Below are 17,045 nucleotides of genomic sequence, written 5' to 3'. Positions count from 1 at the left end.
TTGGTAAGACCTATTAATATTTCAGTTCATTTTTCAATTGCAGGGCCATGGTACTCATTGAACACAGACCATCTATTCATCTACCACAAAACACACCCAAGCGTCTCAAAATGCCCTTCTGGTTACAAATGAGATAGTTACAAAATACCCTTCAGGACCTTAGAGAGCACCCTTCCATCCACCTTCAAGTCAACGTGAGGTCAATTTCTCCAGGATCCCTTCCACGATCCAAGGCATAACATTGCTTCTTCTTGGCATTATTAACCAGGAAAAACAAAAACAAAACAAAACACTGGGTCGAGTTAAGACAGCCATTTCTTTAACCTGAAATACGGCCATCCTCCTCACAATGACCCTCGTGATGGGTTAAGAATAATGCAGCTAAAATATATGGAGTACATACTATGTTTCAGGTATGGGGGTATTCAAATGCTTTAAACACATTATTTAATTTTACTATTTCATGGAGGTCCTTACAGCTAAAGTGAACACATATTCTGGTTTACATGGGACTGTCCTGATTCATACTTCCCATTCTGGACTTATTATTAATAGCACCCATTTCACCCTCAAAAGAATGTTATTTTACAGTTATAAAATACATAAGTCACGGTGATATAACGTACAGCTTGGGGAATACAGTCAATAATATTGTATTAACTTCGTATGGTGACAGATGGTAACTAGACTTATGGTGATCAGTTTGCAATGTACAGCCAATGTCAAATCACTATGTTGTACACAGGAAATTGACAGAGTATTGTATGTCAATTATACCTCAATAAAAATGCTTTTTTAGATGGTAGATTATACGGTCATCTTAGGTATGGTCAGACCACCTGGGTTAAATTCTAGTGCTTCCATTAAGAGCTTTGTTCTACTTGCCTCGGTTTCATCACATAAAATGAGATTCATAATGGAAGTATTTCTCACTATCTAAATTATTTTAATTCAAATTCAAGAACATACAACATAGTAAAATATATCAGTAGGAGTTCATTATGTGCAGAGGATGGGGGGACATGTACATTTAGGTACATATAAGCTTAGCAGACTAACGACATTTAGCAAGTGTTCCATAATGTGGTAGATTTTTACTCCTGTTTCTCCATCTGTAAAATGGCAACAACATCTTATGTTTCTGGCACCTACCTGGGGTTCAGTGAATGGTTAGGATTATTATCTTAACCTTGGGAAATAGCTCCCTCTGAGATGGAAGGCATAAAGTGGTCTAGAGATACACAGTATCAAGGGTTTGCTAAACGGCCTCTTCCATCCTGTCCTCTTCCATTGGAAGGAAACATCAATTCTGGCACATGACATCTGTCGCATGTGAGCAATGCAGAGCCAGAAGAACGTGAGATGACTCAAGGCCCACCTGCCACGGGTTGATGGATGGCAAACCAGTGAACTGCTGAGACTGGCTCAAACACCCATCTGGCAAGTGCCAGGAAAGAAGCTGGGGCTTCTACTGTAGCCATTGATGTCTGTCCGGGCATCTGATACCTTAGCTAAATTTAGACTGGCAATCAATAGAGACCTCTCCCGAGGCCTCATTTTCACAGATTCTTACCTCGCCAGCGTGTCATTTTGCAGCGGTGAAATCTACATTCAGGGCTGTTGACCCTGTTCGTAAGCAATTGTCTGAAGTTCCCCAGTTCTACCTCCACTGTCCTCCATGTCTTAATCACTGGCAGCAAGGAAAACCATTTTATTGATGGCCACTTTCCTCAAAGTGGGGTTACAGGTATCGAATCATGCAATCATGGAAAATCTACACAGAGCCAGATTGCCTTAAAAGTCTGGCGTGGTGGGCACCTGGGCGGCTCAGTGGGTTAAGCGTCTGCCTTTGGCTCAGGTCATGATCCCAGCTGGGATCAAGTCCTGAGCTGGGCTTCCTGCTCAGCGGGGAGTCTGTTTCTCCCTCTTCCTTTATCCCTCCCCCTGCTCATGCTCTCTCTCTCTCAAATAAATAAATAAAATCTTAAAAAAAAAACTATAAAAGCCTGATGTACTTGATTTACAGATTAAGAAACTGAGATTAAATATGAGAAGAGACTTGCCCAACATAATATGCAAATTATTTTAGCATTAGAATGCGTTGGGGGCAGGACGCTGGAATCAGACTACCCGGCTTCAGATTCTACCTCCACTTTATCTCTCCGTGCCTCAGTTTTCTCAGCTATAAAATGGGACTAATCATGGCACCTATCTCCTTTATTGTGGTGAGGATTAAATGAGACAGTACACATAAATCCCTTAGCAGAGTTTCCTAGGGCTTAGAATTCGCATTAGATAATGTTGCTTTTTATTATTTTTAATATTGATGGAGCTGACTCCGCATCTCTCAGTAAAAACAACAACAACAAAAAAAACCGAACTTGTTAGAATCTGGGTGCATCCTCATAAAAAGGGACTTTTTTAGGTTTTAGATTTTTCAATGTTTTTCCTTTATAACATTTAATACTCTCAAGGTTAATAAACTTGACCAGTATTTCCCTTTTTTAAGACTTATTTATTTATTTTAGAGAGAGAGAGAGAGCACAAGCAGGGGGAGGAGCAGAGGGAGAGACAGAGAGAAGCAGACTCCCCACTGAGCACGGAGCCAGACTGGAGGCTCCATCCCAGGACCCCGAAATCATGACCTGAGCCAAAACCAAGAGTGGGATGCTCACCCAACTAAGCTACCCAGGCACCCCTTGACCAGTATTTCTTAAACTGTATTCCTCAAAAGAGTAGTTTTCTTCAAAGCTAGGAATTCTTTGAAATCCCTAGTTTGGTGGTCGTACAAATTTAAGAAATAGTGGACCTTCAGTTTCCTCCTCCCCTGGAGATTCATAATGCACATGAACATATTAAAGAACTAAGGAGTGCTGCAGGAAAGAAGTTCAAACGATGTTATTTAAGCTGTTATTTCCCGAATATATTTGACCACAATATCCTTTTGACTATCCCCACTGACACTGGTTATCACACAAATTCCTCAGGAATCAAGAAATTCTGAATTAGATCAAAGCTTCTTAAAGTCTCCCACTCAAAATCAGAAGCCAAGCCATATCACCTGACATTCTGTAGCTTCCTAACCTGAAAAAAAACTTTCTAGCTACTAACCTATACTTGACACTGTCTCCTGAGCCCAAGACTCCCACAGGTCACTGAGTCTTGACAATCATGTTTGTAGAACTTTGCCACCCCACCCCTGAGCCACAGCTGATTGAACCAGAGGTGGACACCTGACTGAGGATGAACCAATCAGATCCTCTCCAGAGAGAGAGACTCGTGTGGGGAGGTGTCCCAGCCCTTAAGTTAAAGACCCCAAACTCCTACTGCTGGAGACCCAACAGCTGTTCTACTTAGAGCTTCTTTCCCAACTTTCCCCAGATAGTGGTAAAGATGGTGACCAGCACCTCCAGCCTGCATTCTATTCCTTGCTTCTCACAGTTAATTGAGTCTTGTTGGCCCTGATTGGCCCTACTTAGGTCACTGACTCATCTTGAACCAAGCACAAGGGATGTGGCCTTCTGATTGGCTGGGCCTGAATCACATGACCACTTCTGGCGCTAAGATTGACAAAAACCCACCTGAATCTCACAGGACCGAGAATATAGAAATAGTTTCCATCAGGTTCTGTGACCAGAAGATTGGGGGGGGGGGGATGATGGTGAGCAGACAAAAATAAAGATGTCCACCATACCCAGGGCCACATTATGACTTTCATGGATTTTAGGCACTTTTGTCTTTAAGAATCCCTTCCTCCCAAAAAATATATAGATTTAAAATCATATTTTATGACTGTGTTGGTATAAAGACAAATGTAACCCTGGCCAGATAATATTCATGCTTTTCTTCTGACTTTAAATGAAATTAAAACATTTTTGCGGGCCCTAGGTACTGTACCTACTGTGCCAATGGATAAATCAGCCCTGACAACACCTGCTCTCATAAACACTTTTCAGCAGAAACCTGTGCCCACGAATGCACAAGTATTCTTCCTGTGTCTGCCTTCCACACCATCCTCCAAGCTCAACCCCAGAGCTCATGAGGAGAGGCAGCCAATTTTCCTGAAGAAACAACCTGGAGAAAAGGGGAGCCAAGGAAATTATGGGCTTCTTAATCAGTATAATCTTCCTGCTAAAAGGTTTATCTGCCACAGTGCCTTAATCTGCTTCCAAAGTTCACATTCATTAACTGCCCAGTCTCAGAAAGGTGTTGATAGCCCCCTTCACAAATCTCTCACTTGCCATAACCGGCATTAAATTCATGGCTATTATTTTTAGGATTACATGAAGTCAGTGACCTTTTACTTTCTTCCCCCATAGTCTAAAGAGAGATGAACCAAGGGGATATTTTCATGGAGAGGAAACCAAAGAATGGAACAAGGTGGAAAGAGACCTAAGTGTTTTGGAATCAGAAGTCCTGAAAGGGACTTCCTGAAGTTAGCTGGAATATCTCTTGTCCCTAATTAATTTACCCTAAAGTATTCTGAATAGCGTGGTGTGGAGCAAGCATTCCCATCTGTCATCCATTTGCTTACTTTACTGCTCACGGGTTTTGCCATATTTGTGTATCAACTGTAATATTATTAAGCTTTTGTTTAAACCAACTCACTTTTCCCCACACAACTTCATTCTAAACAATACCATTCAGGAGATCAAAAGTTTGATGAACCAGTTATATTTTTCCTGATACATTTAATTAAATGTTGACTATTCAAAAAAAATATTTGTAGATGTACCTCCTAAAACCTTCATGAGCACCCCCAATGACAGGTGTACTCCTGGTAGGATACCTGCCCCTAATTAGCTTTGTGCCTTTAACAAGTCACTTACCTGGGTTCCTGGGGGGCTCAGTCAGTTAAGCATCTGCCTTCACTCAGGTCCTGATCTCAGGGTCCCGAGACTGAGCTCCATGTTGGGCTCTCTGCTCAGCGGGGAGTCTGCTTCTCCCTTTCCCTCTGCTTGCGCTCTCGCTCGCTCACTCTCTCAAATAAATAAATGAAATCTCTGAAAAACAACAACAACAAGTCACTTACCCTCTCTGATCTTCAGTTTCTGGGTCCAGCTGACCTCTAGAGGTCTATGATTCTGCAGTTCCAGAGAGGGGTTTAGGCAGTTGAATTTTGCGTAATTGTGTTCCACTCCACCCCCCACCCCCAACTTTATTAGCTTTTAATTTTTTGATATTAATTTTCAAATGAGGAAAAGCCTATGTAAGCTTTGAAAATAAAACATATCTTATTTATAAAAAATAAAATATATTCCCAATCCATTTGATTTTTTTTCTTCAGATTTCTGTCCATCAAGCACTTTTAAAACTTCAGAGGTTTTGTACATGCTGTTCTCTCTGGAAACAACGTTCTTCCTGCAAGAGTTCACGTCTACTCATGCTTCATATATCTCAGCTCAAATGTTCCTTGCTCAGGGAAGCCTTTCCAACCTATTACCACCATTTCCACTATAAGTCATATCCTCCTATTAAATGCTTCCATATTATTCTGTTTCTCCAGATGTAATTTTACCTGGCACAAGGTAGGCACCCGGTTTATAGAATGAACATTTCCGGAAGGGGGTGGTTTTGAAATTTCATAGAAAACAACATTTCTTTTGGTAACTTGCTTAGCCTTTTCAGTCCCAAAATCATCCCTAATGTCTAGTCTAAATTCCTCCTCACTTGGCAGAGAAAACATTTTACAAATAGAGTTACACTTGAGTGCTGTAGTCTTTTGAGGGCCAAGGAGAAATTACAAGCTGCTTCTCTGATGGAGCCCTGGGAATTTCCTCCCACTCCCCATCCAAGGCAAAATCCAAATGTTCTTGATGCATGTTAACTGCGAATGGAGCCTACTGTTACCTGGTTCAACGCAATTATCTACAAAGCTGGTCAAAAAGGCTCAGATGGTGGTGGTTTAAGAACAAAGAGGAAGGGAGAACATTATTTGAGTAGCAAGTAGGCAAGCAAAATCCATCATGGTTAATTATTTGCTCTTAATTGTCAGGAAATGAAGGATGGATGGAAGAGGGTTTAAATGGAATAATACTAAAAGTGTTCTTTTACCCAAATGCTGTAGCCAAATTTGCAAGTGAGACTTTTCATAATCCACGGGTTGTTAATTATCTAAACACGGGTCCCTTGGAGCTGCCTGAGTGAAGATTAATTAGTTTTTGAAATAATAGCTAAATTGATGCGGGGAAGGAGTTCAGACTCCAAAATAATGGCTGAAAATTAGCCATCCTATTTCTTCATTTCTCTTTGCTGGGTTTCTAGAGGACATTTATCTCTGTTGCTTTTGCAGAGAGGGCTCATTAATCAAACAGGCAGATGGGCCTTCCCAAATTTGTGACGTGGAATGAAAAAGTAGGCCCACAAAGTGCACAGGAGAAGAAAAGCTGATGATTTTCTGCACATACTTCCTTCCAAACTCAGTCATGGCCAGACACTTCCTTGTCAATATGAGCAAGACAAGGAATAAACTCCAAAACTCGATTCTTTTCTCCTGGACTGGAAAATGGGTCTGTGGGCAGAAGGAGGTTTTCATGGATGGGCCCAAATGTCCAGTCCAAAGACTAGACTTCTGATTCAGAGAAGGACTTAGTTTCACATAGTCTTTTTTTTTTTAACTATAGAAGTAAAATCAAGGGTTTTTTTTTTTCTGTTTACTTACCACATTATATAAAAAAAAAAAAAAGCAGGGCAGGTTTTCACTAAATTTGGAAAATATGTTTGGGGTCGATTAACTAAAAAAATAGAGATTAGGGGCACCTGGGTGGCTCAGTGGGTTAAGCATCTGACTGTAGCTCAGGTCAGGATCTCAGAGTCCTGGGATTGAGTCCTGCATTGGACTCCTGGCTCAGAGGGGAGCCTGCTTCTCCCTGTCTCTCTGTCCCTCTGCCCACTTGTGCTCTCTCTCACTCTCAGTCTCTCAAATAAATAAATAAATAAAATCTTTAAAATAAGTATGTATATTTATATTATACAGTATATATAATATATATAATATATATTTATATATAAATAAATAATAGAGATTAGGGGTGCCTGGGTGGCACAGTTGGTTGAGCATCTAACTCTTGATTTTGGCTCAGGTCCTGATCTCAGGGTAGTGAGGTCGAGCCCCATGCTGGGCTCTGCACTCAACATGGAGTCTGCTTAAGTTTCTCTCTCTCCCTCTCTCTCTGCCCCTCTCCCTCCACTCTATCTCTCTTTCTTTCTCTAAAATAAATAAATAAATCTTTTCTAAAAAATTGAGTTTATGTGAGGTTGACGAATTCCACTTTACAGATAGGCAGTTGTCTGAGTTTGAGTTTCTCCAAAATCAGGTACTGGACTTGGATGCAGGTAGTTTATTTGGGAGATGACCCCAGGAAACACAAGTGAGGAACTGGGAAACGTGAGCCAGAGAAGGGTAAGAGCCAACAAAGCACGCTGATGAGCTGAATACCACCATGGGCAACAAGGACTCAGTCTGTTAGAAGTCTTATTATGAGAGGCGCCTGGGTGGCTCAGTTGATTAAGCATCTGACTTTAGCTCAGGTTGTGATCTCAAGGTCCTGGGATCAAGCCCCACATCGGGCTCCCCGCTTAGCAGGGAGTCTGCTTGTCCCTCTCCTCTGCCCTTGGCCCTGCTCATGCTCTCTCTCTCTCTCTCTCAAATAAGTAAATAAAATCTTTAAAAGAAAAAAAAAGAAGTCTTATGAGAAATCATGTGAAACACACTTCTAAATGGTCTTTCTGGAGGATGAGGAAGCTGGACCATTTATTTGATGATATTTATGCTGCAGTAGTTGAGGGTTTTGCCTTGAGTATTAAGATCTGACACTGTTCTCCCTGGTACCAGAGGAAGCCCTTGGGCAGAAAAGGGAGATACAGGTGGAAACTGTCCCCAGCTGCAGATGAGTCCAGATGGACTGAGGAGGTACTGGGGGGGGGGAGGCATCAACAGTCACAGCAGTAGACTCACCCCAGAGTAGGCAACATTGGGGTACAAGAAGTTGGTGACTATCCAGATATGCTAGATTACAAAGCTGTGAACAGAGAAAACACACAGAGGTTTCAAAGGTGAGCCTCTAAATGGAAGTTATAAGGGTAGACACTACAAAATAAAGCATGATAGCTTCCCACAGGGCCAACTCTACATACTTTAGTGTACTTTAGAGAAGATGCAGAAAGATTTATTTATGTACGAATGGTCAGAGATTCCAACAACCAAGTCTAGGGGGAAACAGTTGTTACAGAGTTTGTGTCGATATCCAAACAAATATCCCCTGTCCTGAATCATTTTCCTCCAAAGCCCCTGGGTTTTCCTGTCTTTTCCCTTCTGCCCTGGAACTCAGACCGAGCCAACTTTGTTTACCCAGCTTATTAGCAAGATCTAGTATGGTCTTGGGTTTGGTTCTCCCAGAAAAATCCAGAAAGTCAATGATTCAAGGAGTCTGAGAGGTGATCCCAGGAAAGTAGGTGTCACTGGTTGAGTTCCCCAGAAAGTGGACTCTGAGATGGAGTTAGCATGGAAGATGTTTATTAAGGAATGCCCTTGGAATCAACACCTAAAAAAGAAGGGGAAGGAATCAGAGATGGGAAGCAGGAGGATGTGAGCCAGCATGCAGGCCCAGCAACACCTGAGCCAACCCTACAAAGAGCTCTGAAGCTCAAACGACCCTTATGAGTAGCCCAAAACTTAGCTAGGATGGCTAAGCCTTTATAACGGCACACAAAGCAGTCATTGGGTGTGGGCTTCCCAGAACCAGGTGCATCCTTGGGCAAGGCAGCTGTCTGCAGCCAGATGATCCCTAAAGGGACTGACAGTTGAAGGTCATCTGCCAACAGCACTCCTGGAAGCTGGGGCAACAAGTCCTTCAATCAAGGGACATCTGCATGTTGTACCACGGTGTCCAATACAGTGGGGGGCGGGGGGAGTAAGTGAGACAATGAAAGGAAATAAGTTAATAAACAGTATGTTATTGAAGAGGTTACCACTGTGGGCAATCAGATTATCCCACCTAGGACAGCAAGGGAGCTGGGGGTATTTCTTTACCAAGTCACATCAGTCACTGGTTGAGAGCTAAACCCGTGGAGCATTAACGTCCTGGACACAGGCTCACGGGGCTCCAGTTACCAGAGAAAGTCATCAGGCAGAGTCACTGTGCAGCCCTTTGGGAGCCTTGGGCTGAGTATGGATAAAATGGTGTCATCGGCATATGGGTAGGCACCAAGAGTATCTGCTAAAGCACCAAATGGTTAACCAAAAACAATCCTAAAAGGGTTTTTCTGCCATACAAGACAGCTCTAACCCCTCTTCTCAACTGGCCAATTATCGCAGAATCATCCTTTTGCCAAACTGCAATTAGAGTGATCTCCCTAAAGTATGAAATTAAACATGTCACTGTCTTCTGCTTGAAAGCCCATCCTGCTTCCATCTCTAAGAAAAAGTGCAAATTTCTCACTCTGGCCTAAAAGGCCCACCTCTAAAGCATGACCTTGCCTTACTTTACCTTCTACGACCTACCCAGTTAGACTGCACTCATTTATGTCCCTCTAATTCATCATGTTCTCTTCCTTTCACGCCTTTGCATGTGGTGTGTCCCTTGCTTGTAATATTCTTCACTTTTGCCCACTCCTATAGCTCCATCAGGTCTCAGTCTTGTGGTGCTTCTCCCAGGAAGCCTTCGTTCTACCACAGAATGGGTGGATCCCTCCTTACAATCCCCTCCTTACAACCACAGCATGCTGAACTTCTCCATTGGTAGTATTTATATACCGCATTAGTAGCATTTATATACTGCATTTTGGTTGACATATCTGTCTCCCTCACTAGACAGAGCTTTGCAAGGGCAGAGACCATGACTTGTTCACCAATATGTTGTCAGTGCCCAGCACAAATGTTTGACACAAGGTAGTTACTCAATAAATTGTGAGGGAATAAATGTGGGGCCAAATTTGCCCCAAACCCACAATGCATGATGCCCTATATCCTTCCCAATTTGGTCCAGTTCCAACAATCACTTTTTGTTTGTTTGTTTGTTTGTTTGTTTGTTTGTTTGTTTTGAGAGAGAGAGAGCATGTGAGAAGGGGGAGGGGCAGAGGAAGGGGAGAGAGAGAGAATCTTAAGCAGGCTCTACATTCAGCATGGAGCATGACATGGGGATCGAGCTCACAACCCTGAGATCAGGACCTGAGCCAAAATCAAGAGTTGGACGCTTAACCAACTGAGTCACCCAGGTGCCCCCCAATAATCACTTTGAAGCAATATAGACAACCTCTTCACCAAGGAAGTCTTTGCTGTCTGATCTACCCTTCTGCCTATTGTATCATTACTCTTCATGCCTGCGTATTACAAGAAAACTGACACTTGGCCTCGGAAGAGGAAAGACACAATGATTCAAGTAAGGAAAGGCTTTTACAACTTCCAATTATGGAAGTGAGGTGTGTGAAGGAATAGAGGTTCCTACAGAAGAGAATGGTTTGGTTAATCAAGGAGGAGAAGTGCAGAGTTAATGAGGACTCTGCAGTGGCTGAGGTGCAGACCGCATCTTTTATAGCCACCCGCAGCAAGAAAAAAGCAGATGATGAGTCATTTCCAAGCTGCAAAGATCCAGTCCCCACACTAATTGACCTCCAGAAGTGACATTGGAGTTTTGGAATCTGAATGCATCTAGATGTCCAAGCAATCAATAACCCCCAAGGAAGCTAATCAAGTTAACTGGGGCCCAGCAGACATGGCCTGAAAGACATTGGACAGGGCCTAAAGGAAATCCATCTGCAGGCCAGAAATGGGATGGAAATTGAAAAATAAGGGCTTGGAATTGGTACTACAATTCTTCTGACAATGGATGCTTCTTTTTCCAGTAGATGATAAACTCCATGAGGACAGAAATTCTGTCCATCCTTTCATAGATGTATTCTGAGTCTAATATAGCATAGCATCAGATATGTACCAGATCTTCATCAAATATTTGTTTAAAGAGTGAATGAATAAATAATGAAATACTCTACCACTTTCTCTTAAAATCCTGCAACATCTTATTGCTGACAGTTTCTCCAGTTTTGTGACTGTCCATTCTCTGCAATGCAATTGAGCCTCTAGCCAAGGCAAAAATGTGGAGGAGCCGAAGCTCTCATCCACTGATGGTGGAAACGTAAATTCGTACAAGTACTTTGAAAAACTATTTGGCGGTGTCTACTAACATTGAATATATACATACACGACAACCTAGAAATGCCATTCCTAGGTATATGCTCAGTAGAAATACACACATATATTCACTAAAAGACATGTATAGAAAGGTTCATTGCATCACTGTTCACAATGGCCCCAAACTGGAAACTACTGAGATCCCCATCAATGCTAGAATGGATAAATACATTGGGGTATGATCATACAATGGAGTGTGATAATGAGAATGAAGAAACTATAGGCAGCAACGTGGATGAATATGACAAATGTTGAGTGAAATAAACCAGACACAAGGATACTAGTGTATGATCCAATTTATATAAAGTTCAAAAACAAGCAAAATAATCTATTTGGTTAGAAGACAGGGAGTAGATACTCCTGGGGATGGCAGTGACCAAAAGGAGTGATGGTGGATATTGACAAGCATTTGCAATGATCCATCTCTTGATCTGGGTTCTGGTTACATGGAGATGTTCAGGTTGCAAACATTCATTGCACCACACATGCTTATGATTTGTGCTTTTTGCTAAATTTAGGTTATACTTAATTTTTTATTTTAATTTTAAAAAATAATTCTAGCCAATGACTTACAAACCCAAATGCCTGTGTATTTCATGTATGTGAGAGACATGGTTCAGAGGGCCAGGTATGAGGAAAACAAGGAAGAGGTAGGGACTAAGTGAAGAGGGAGTCAAACCCCTCTAAAGACATTTAAATTCAGAATCTGTGCTCACCCAACCAAACATGACTGGTGGCCCAATTCAGCCCATGTATGACCAATCATCAGTCTCTTCAGGTCTGCCCATACTCAACCACCCACAGTCTATAGACATACCCGACAACATGTCTCTAAGCCTTTGCCCTCACCCTGTCTTCTGCCACCTTCTCCTATGGCAATGCCTTCTACTCATCCTCCAAGATCTAGCTCAAATGTTTACCAGGTGGAAAGCCTTGCTGTCCTCTCCTCTCTCAGGCACTAATAATCATTTTCTCCTCTGTGTTGCCATAAGATTACGTCTCCCCCCACGGAGTATAAGCCCAAGAGATTTTGTTCCCAGCTTCACTGCCAGCACCTAGGACAGCACCTTGAACATGGTAAATGCTTCATCTATATGTTGAAATACAGCTGGAGAAAAATTATTTACTATAGCATTATAATTATGTTCTTTATCCAGAAGGGTGTAGTTATAAAGCCCATAAACAAGTAAACATAGCCCATCAATCCCCCATACTAAATCTAAAAGACTATAAACAGTCCCTTATTGGGATTTGGGTGGTCTATTCCAATCCCTATAGACTCCAAAGAGGATAAAGATTTTGAAATTGTTTCCTTATTCTATTATAACACTCTGCCAATGCCTACAAGCTATTCCAGTAGGTCCAAGGATTCCCCCCACCCAAGGAAAGATACCCCATGAGGAATTACTAATTTGGAAGCCTCCTCCACTTGGACCCTCATTCTCTACTTCCCCTCCCTCCTTGACCCTTAGCTTATTCAAGACATTGCTCAATCTTCTTATGCTTAGTTTTCAGTGCAATTTTTCAGCCATTTGGATCCTCGTTTTGTTCCACTGTTGGGTTGGAGATTGTGGCATGAAGAAGGGGCCCAGATCCTTTGGATGTACTCAGCCTGGCCTCCCTCACAGTGGATTATCAAAAAGTAATCAGATCTATCACACTGCCAAGACTAACATCCTCTACCATCTCATCCCCTAGTCATTATTATGCTCAAAGATATCTATCTCCTTGGTATATGCCACAGGAAGATGGGAGTAGAGGGAGAAAAATATGTTCCCTCCACTCCTCTCATAATAATCATCACACTGTATTTTGACTAGATGTATATAATCTGCTTCCTCTAGGAGACTAAGCACCCTGAGGGCATGAACTATGTTTTATTTTTCTATACATCTAAGTGTCCTCAGGGCACTCACAGAGGGATGGAGATAGGTGCCATATGGTGATATGCTCCATTGGGTAGCAGTTGAAAGAAAAGCTGCTGCCACTGGCAAAAAAAAAAAAAAGGAGAATTTTAAACCAAATTCATGTTTGCCTCCAACAGATTGCATCTGTCCAAAGTTCTGTACTTAGGCTACAGAAGACAAAAGGCACCAAGTGGGAGTTTGGGCAACTGAAAGCTTGGACCACTCCGAATGATGGGTCTACAAATAGCTCTCTCAGCTGGAAGCTTCGGGTGCCTGCCCTGCCTTTGGTGTTGAGAATACTGCACACAGGGTATAGGATTTGAGATGCTATAAATACATTCTCTGGATGGTAAGAGCATCCACAGGCACCACTAGGCACCAGGACCATAAACATGGTGGAGATGGGGGGTGGGCAGAGATTCTTGTTTAATTAAAAATAACTTTTTTCTGAATATAAGCATCATCTATGTGAATTGTGGAAGATTTCAAAAATACCAGGAAGCATAATTTTTTAAATACATGTGATACAAGGACCTAGGAATAAACATCGTAACTCCTTCCAGGCTTTTATATACCAATCCTGGCACTGGTCGCAGAGAGTGCTTGGCTCTATCTTCATGTGAACTCAATTCTGTTACACATGGTTTCTGCCAGGTGTAATTCTCTCCTCAGTGCCTCTTCCATGCCCACTGCCATGTGCACTTCCCTCCAGCATGGTGACTTTCATCTCTGGTGGGTGGTATGCATTTTTTGCAGCTCATTCTCCATTCTATGTCACATGTGCAGTGATGGCATAAACTCTGTGCCCTGCTCCCCTCCTCCCTTTGGACTATCAAAAGCCTATTTTGTAACCCCCCTCCAAATGTGTTATTATCTTCCTGCTATATCCACCCTGATTCTTGTCAAGGTGAGATAGATGCCTCTGACTAATTAAAAAAGCATACACACTAGGAAAAAGAGAAAATACACACACACACACACCAATATTTCTGCATTTCATCAAATCCAAGATGCTAGCAATTATAAGACAGATATTTAAAAATTTTATTGAAGCATAGCATAGAGAGAGAAAAGTGTATAGACAGAAATGCATAGCTCAGTGAGTAATCACAAAGCAAACACCTGTGTGACCGCTAGCTGGGTCAAGAAATAGAATGATGCCAGCCTTTCAGAAGCCCCCTGCTCCCCCATTGTTATGTTCCCTCTATCCTCTCAAAGGTAACAACTGCCTTGACTTATAACCCTATATCTTGGTTTTGCCTGGTTTTTTTGAACTTTATGTAAGTAGTGTCATACATTATATATTCTTTTGTTTATGACTTCTATCATTCAACAATGTATTTGTGAGACTCATCCTTGACTCACACTATTTTATGTGGTCCTAAGAAAGAAAAAATACCACCAATTAAACTAGGGCACAAAGCTTTCTTATCACTTATAATTTTTATTTCATACCTACTTAAAGAGCTATTTTAGATTTATTTATTCAGACTTTTATCACATAGTATTCTTATGTGCTCATAAAAAAGGGAAAACATAAGCAAAAGAAATTGGTAGGGCGTTCCTAAGACTCCTTTGTTCAGAATCCAATTCTTCCGGAGGCGCCTGGGTGGCTCAGTCAGTTAAGCGTCCAACTCTTGGTTTCAGCTCAGGTCATGATCTCGGGCTCCTGGGATCGAGCCCTGCATCCAGCACCATGTCAGGCTCCACACTCAACAGGTAGTCTGCTTAAGAATAATCTCCCACTCCCTCTGCCCCTCCTTTTGTGCTTGCTCTCTCTCTCTCTCTCTCAAATAAATACATAAATCTTAAAAAACAAAAAAAGAATCCAGTTCTTCTGAGTCACTTTTGACTCACAAAGATGACCATTTCTTTTTTCACACAATGACATTCGTCATACTACTGCATTGGCGATATGGTTTTTCTTTGGGGTGTCCCACTATTGTCTCCAGAGTTTTCCTCCAAGCTGATGACCCCGGCCTGCAAATTTGGATGCTGAAAGTTTCTTACCAGAAGTAGCAGTAGGTTTTTAGACAATAACCAGAATTTATAGTCCTTCCTTCAATGGTCCTTAATGGTTGGGTGACTAAAGCATTCTGGAGCCAAGTGATCCATTCCAGCCACGAGGAATAAGAACCAAGTGGGCAAATACTCAAGACAATGACAACCACATAAAAAATGTCTTTCCGACTGGCAGTGATTGTAAGATGCCAATGATTCCCAGATGCACCCCAATTTCTGAGATGACACAATGTTATTTGATGTCTATTTCAGAAACAGTGAAATGCAACAATATTTTAGTGTATTTATCTTGTTTTTGTATACAGTAAAAATTGGTCATGTGGTAGGACTATACTTCCCTAAGATAGGGAGAGAAAATCACACAACCAGAGAGGAACAATTCAGAATATCGAGAAAATCTTTTGGCCAAAAAAAAAAAAAAAAAATTAAGCAGATTATTCTAGTTTAAGTATAAAATGAAGTATAAGGCAGATTTGGCTGAATTTATTTAATTTTCACTAAAGACATTCTTTGATGCTATGTTTTATTTCTCTAATGATTTCATAGTAGCTGGGTTCACCATCCCACAGAACAAACACCGATCTATCCACCCAACTTCCCAAACCAGAAACTTAAGAGATATCTCCTTTGCTCATGACCCCCACATCCACTCTGTGTCTAAGCAGCATCCCTCCACTCATTTGAAAATCTCTCTAATCTGCCTACCCCCCTTCCCTTCATCACAAATATTCCAGTTCAAACCACCATGACTGCTCACTTTGACGACTACAAATGTAGAGATATATTTGTAAGGTCTATCCCAGTCTCTTCTAGGCCCGCTACCATCCACTTTCCACCAAGCAAAGAAAGGATCCTTCTCAAATGTAAGTCTAGTCATACCACCCCATGGCTCTAACAAATATGTCTTAACTCCTTACCCTGGCTCTTAAGTTCCTGCATTTTCTGGCTGGGAAATACCATATATGGCCATCCTGAAGGACTTTAGGGCACATGATTCTCTAGACTCTGATGGGGCTGTGCCCTGTACAACCTGTCTGACCGTACACAGCAGCCCTCAACTTCTCAACCTTTCCACAGCCTCATCTGTGCCACTTTCGCTTTGCTCCCCACATTGGACCCACATGGACCTTCTCTTAGCCCCCAAACACACCAAACTGCTTCCCAACTTTGTCTGTGCTGTCCTCTCATTTAGGCACACTTACCCGCAATTCTGCCTCCACTTAAGTAAATAATACCTACTAATCCCCCATGTCTCAGTTTGAATGACACTTCCTCAAGAAAGCCTTCCCTGATTGTCCAGGCTTTCTATATAACCTTTCATAGACTTGGTTAAAACTATTAACAGATACTTTTTCATGTGCTTTATGATTTAAAAATCCGTATTCTCATCTGGCATGTCAGCTGCCCAAGAGAAGGAACTATCAGTCTCCGCGCTAATATATTCCCAATGCCCAACATAATGCCAGGCGCAGAGAGGGTGTTTAGTAAGTAGGGAATGAATGAATGGGTAAAGGATGGACATAGGAAGGATGGATAGATAGACAACTGAATGCATAACTGAATGGATCCCTTTAAGACAAGCAGCGGCAGCATTAATCCATTGGCTGCTTGGTATCTCCCCATTCTTCTCTCCTTCCTCTTCCTAACCTGTCACCTACCTAATTTGGTCTGAGAATCAGGACCCTTGGTGGGTCCAAAATGCCTTTAACCTAGGGTAACCACATGTAATAAATGAAACACAAGATATCCAGTTACACATGAAATTCAGACAAGCAATGAAATTTTTTAGTATGTCAAAATGAACAATAACGATTTCATTTTGCCACACTTCTTCTAAAAAATAAAATAATTGTTTATCTGAAATTCAAATTTAACTGGGAACCCTGTGTTTGATCCGGCAACCATACTTCAACCTCTTCAAACCTGGA

The sequence above is a fragment of the Ailuropoda melanoleuca genome, chromosome 12 (assembly GCF_002007445.2).
Source record: "Ailuropoda melanoleuca isolate Jingjing chromosome 12, ASM200744v2, whole genome shotgun sequence".
Classification (NCBI taxonomy): domain Eukaryota; kingdom Metazoa; phylum Chordata; class Mammalia; order Carnivora; family Ursidae; genus Ailuropoda; species Ailuropoda melanoleuca.
This window is presented reverse-complemented; position numbering follows the sequence as displayed.